We start from the raw sequence: 5,081 nt of genomic DNA, 5'->3' as shown, positions 1-5,081 counted from the left end.
GTAGCACAGTTAGCATGTATGTCAGAGGTTACTGTAGTGTAGCACAGTTAGCATGTGGGTTCAGAGGTTACTGTAGTGTAGCACAGTTAGCATGTATGTGGGGTCAGAGGTTACTGTAGTGTAGCACAGTTAGCATGTATGTGGGGTCAGAGGTTACTGTAGTGTAGCACAGTTAGCATGTATGTGGGGTCAGAGGTTACTGTAGTGTAGCACATTTAGCATGTGGGGTCAGAGGTTACTGTAGTGTAGCACAGTTAGCATGTATGTGGGGTCAGAGGTTACTGTAGTGTAGCACAGTTAGCATGTATGTGGGTTCAGATGTTACTGTAGTGTAGCACAGTTAGCATGTTTGTGGGGTCAGAGGTTACTGTAGTGTAGCACAGTTAGCATGTATGTGGGGTCAGAGGTTACTGTAGTGTAGCACAGTTAGCATGTTTGTGGGGTCAGAGGTTACTGTAGTGTAGCACAGTTAGCATGTATGTGGGGTCAGAGGTTACTGTAGTGTAGCACAGTTAGCATGTTTGTGGGGTCAGATGTTACTGTAGTTTAGCACAGTTAGCATGTATGTGGGTTCAGAGGTTACTGTAGTGTAGCACAGTTAGCATGTATGTGGGGTCAGAGTTTACTGTAGTGTAGCACAGTTAGCATGTATGTGGGGTCAGAGGTTACTGTAGTGTAGCACAGTTAGCATGTTTGTGGGGTCAGAGGTTACTGTAGTGTAGCACAGTTAGCATGTATGTGGGGTCAGAGGTTACTGTAGTGTAGCACAGTTAGCATGTATGTGGGGTCAGAGGTTACTGTGGTGTAGCACAGTTAGCATGTATGTGGGGTCAGAGGTTACTGTAGTGTAGCACAGTTAGCATGTATGTGGGGTCAGAGGTTACTGTAGTGTAGCACAGTTAGCATGTTTGTGGGGTCAGAGGTTACTGTAGTGTAGCACAGTTAGCATGTATGTGGGGTCAGAGGTTACTGTGGTGTAGCACAGTTAGCATGTATGTGGGGTCAGAGGTTACTGTAGTGTAGCACAGTTAGCATGTATGTGGGGTCAGAGGTTACTGTAGTGTAGCACAGTTAGCATGTATGTGGGGTCAGAGGTTACTGTAGTGTAGCACAGTTAGCATGTATGTGGGGTCAGAGGTTACTGTAGTGTAGCACAGTTAGCATGTTTGTGGGGTCAGAGGTTACTGTAGTGTAGCACAGTTAGCATGTTTGTGGGGTCAGAGGTTACTGTAGTGTAGCACAGTTAGCATGTTTGTGGGGTCAGAGGTTACTGTAGTGTAGCACAGTTAGCATGTATGTGGGGTCAGAGGTTACTGTAGTGTAGCACAGTTAGCATGTTTGTGGGGTCAGAGGTTACTGTAGTGTAGCACAGTTAGCATGTATGTGGGGTCAGAGGTTACTGTAGTGTAGCACAGTTAGCATGTATGTGGGGTCAGAGGTTACTGTAGTGTAGCACAGTTAGCATGTTTGTGGGGTCAGAGGTTACTGTAGTTTAGCACAGTTAGCATGTATGTGGGGTCAGAGGTTACTGTAGTGTAGCACAGTTAGCATGTTTGTGGGGTCAGAGGTTACTGTAGTGTAGCACAGTTAGCATGTTTGTGGGGTCAGAGGTTACTGTAGTGTAGCACAGTTAGCATGTATGTGGGGTCAGAGGTTACTGTAGTGTAGCACAGTTAGCATGTTTGTGGGGTCAGAGGTTACTGTAGTGAAGCACATTTAGCATGTATGTGGGGTCAGAGGTTACTGTAGTGTAGCACAGTTAGCATGTTTGTGGGGTCAGAGGTTACTGTAGTGTAGCACAGTTAGCATGTATGTGGGGTCAGAGGTTACTGTAGTGTAGCACAGTTAGCATGTATGTGGGGTCAGAGGTTACTGTAGTGTAGCACAGTTAGCATGTATGTGGGGTCAGGGTTACTGTAGTGTAGCACAGTTAGCATGTATGTGGGGTCAGAGGTTACTGTAGTGTAGCACAGTTAGCATGTTTGTGGGGTCAGATGTTACTGTAGTGTAGCACAGTTAGCATGTGGGGTCAGAGGTTACTGTAGTGTAGCACAGTTAGCATGTATGTGGGTTCAGAGTTTACTGTAGTTTAGCACAGTTAGCATGTATGTGGGGTCAGAGGTTACTGTAGTGAAGCACATTTAGCATGTATGTGGGGTCAGAGGTTACTGTAGTGTAGCACAGTTAGCATGTTTGTGTGGTCAGGGTTACTGTAGTTTAGCACAGTTAGCATGTTTGTGGGGTCAGAGGTTACTGTAGTGTAGCACAGTTAGCATGTATGTGGGGTCAGAGGTTACTGTAGTGTAGCACAGTTAGCATGTATGTGGGGTCAGAGGTTACTGTAGTGTAGCACAGTTAGAATGTATGTGGGTTCAGTGGTTAATGTAGCAGCACAGTTAGCATGTATGTGGGTCAGAGGTTACTGTAGTGTAGCACAGTTAGCATGTATGTGGGGTCAGAGGTTACTGTAGTGTAGCACAGTTAGCATGTATGTGGGTCAGAGGTTACTGTAGTTTAGCACAGTTAGCATGTATGTGGGGTCAGAGGTTACTGTAGTTTAGCACAGTTAGCATGTTTGTGGGGTCAGAGGTTACTGTAGTGTAGCACAGTTAGCATGTATGTGGGGTCAGAGGTTACTGTAGTGTAGCACAGTTAGCATGTATGTGGGGTCAGAGGTTACTGTAGTGTAGCACAGTTAGCATGTTTGTGGGGTCAGAGGTTACTGTAGTGTAGCACAGTTAGCATGTATGTGGGGTCAGAGGTTACTGTAGTGTAGCACAGTTAGCATGTATGTGGGTTCAGATGTTACTGTAGTGTAGCACAGTTAGCAGGTCAGAGGTTACTGTAGTGTAGCACAGTTAGCATGTTTGTGGGGTCAGAGGTTACTGTAGTGTAGCACAGTTAGCATGTTTGTGGGGTCAGAGGTTACTGTAGTGTAGCACAGTTAGCATGTATGTGGGTTCAGATGTTACTGTAGTGTAGCACAGTTAGCATGTTTGTGGGGTCAGGGTTACTGTAGTGTAGCACAGTTAGCATGTATGTGGGGTCAGAGGTTACTGTAGTGTAGCACAGTTAGCATGTTTGTGGGGTCAGATGTTACTGTAGTGTAGCACAGTTAGCATGTATGTGGGGTCAGAGGTTACTGTAGTGTAGCACAGTTAGCATGTTTGTGGGGTCAGATGTTACTGTAGTGTAGCACAGTTAGCATGTATGTGGGTTCAGAGGTTACTGTAGTGTAGCACAGTTAGCATGTATGTGGGGTCAGAGTTTACTGTAGTGTAGCACAGTTAGCATGTATGTGGGGTCATTTGTGGGGTCAGAGGTTACTGTAGTGCAGCACAGTTAGCATGTATGTGGGGTCAGAGGTTACTGCAGTGTAGCACAGTTAGCATGTATGGGGTCAGAGGTTACTGCAGTGTAGCACAGTTAGCATGTATGTGGGGTCAGAGGTTACTGTAGTGTAGCACAGTTAGCATGTATGTGGGGTCAGAGGTTACTGTAGTGTAGCACAGTTAGCATGTATGTGGGGTCAGAGGTTACTGTAGTGTAGCACAGTTAGCATGTATGTGGGGTCAGAGGTTACTGTAGTGTAGCACAGTTAGCATGTATGTGGGTTCAGAGGTTACTGTAGTGTAGCACAGTTAGCATGTATGTTGGGTCAGAGTTTACTGTAGTGTAGCACAGTTAGCATGTATGTGGGGTCAGAGGTTACTGTGGTGTAGCACAGTTAGCATGTATGTGGGGTCAGAGGTTACTGTAGTGTAGCACAGTTAGCATGTTTCAGTGGTCAGAGGTGACTGTAGTGTAGCACAGTTAGCATGTATGTGGGGTCAGAGGTTACTGTAGTTTAGCACAGTTAGCATGTATGTGGGTCAGAGGTTACTGTAGTGTAGCACAGTTAGCATGTATGTGGGGTCAGAGGTTTACTGTAGTGTAGCACAGTTAGCATGTATGTGGGGTCAGAGGTTACTGTAGTGTAGCACAGTTAGCATGTATGTGGGGTCAGAGGTTACTGTAGTGTAGCACAGTTAGCATGTATGTGGGGTCAGAGGTTACTGTAGTGTAGCACAGTTAGCATGTATGTGGGGTCAGAGGTTACTGTAGCACAGTTAGCATGTATGTCAGAGGTTACTGTAGTGTAGCACAGTTAGCATGTTTGTGGGGTCAGAGGTTACTGTAGTGTAGCACAGTTAGCATGTATGTGGGGTCAGAGGTTACTGTAGTGTAGCACAGTTAGCATGTATGTGGGGTCAGAGGTTACTGTAGTAGCACACAGTTAGCATGTATGTGGGGTCAGAGGTTACTGTAGTGTAGCACAGTTAGCATGTATGTGGGGTCAGAGGTTACTGTGGTGTAGCACAGTTAGCATGTATGTGGGGTCAGAGGTTACTGTAGTGTAGCACAGTTAGCATGTATGTGGGGTCAGAGGTTACTGTAGTGTAGCACAGTTAGCATGTATGTGGGGTCAGAGGTTACTGTAGGTGTAGCACAGTTAGCATGTATGTGGGGTCAGAGGTTACTGTAGTGTAGCACAGTTAGCATGTATGTGGGGTCAGAGGTTACTGTAGTGTAGCACAGTTAGCATGTATGTGGGGTCAGAGGTTACTGTAGTGTAGCACAGTTAGCATGTATGTGGGGTCAGAGGTTACTGTGGTGTAGCACAGTTAGCATGTATGTGGGGTCAGAGGTTACTGTAGTGTAGCACAGTTAGCATGTATGTGGGGTCAGAGGTTACTGTGGTGCAGCACAGTTAGCATGTATGTGGGGTCAGAGGTCACTGTAGTGTAGCACAGTTAGCATGTATGTGGGGTCAGAGGTTACTGTAGTGTAGCACAGTTAGCATGTATGTGGGGTCAGAGGTTACTGTAGTGTAGCACAGTTAGCATGTATGTGGGGTCAGAGGTTACTGTAGTGTAGCACAGTTAGCATGTATGTGGGGTCAGAGGTTACTGTAGTGTAGCACAGTTAGCATGTATGTGGGGTCAGAGGTTACTGTAGTGTAGCACAGTTAGCATGTTTGTGGGGTCAGAGGTTACTGTAGTGAAGCACATTTAGCATGTATGTGGGGTCAGAGGTTACTG

This window comes from Cheilinus undulatus, linkage group 23 (genome assembly GCF_018320785.1).
Source record: "Cheilinus undulatus linkage group 23, ASM1832078v1, whole genome shotgun sequence".
In the NCBI taxonomy this organism is placed as follows: domain Eukaryota; kingdom Metazoa; phylum Chordata; class Actinopteri; order Labriformes; family Labridae; genus Cheilinus; species Cheilinus undulatus.
Note: the sequence above shows the minus strand (reverse complement) of the source record.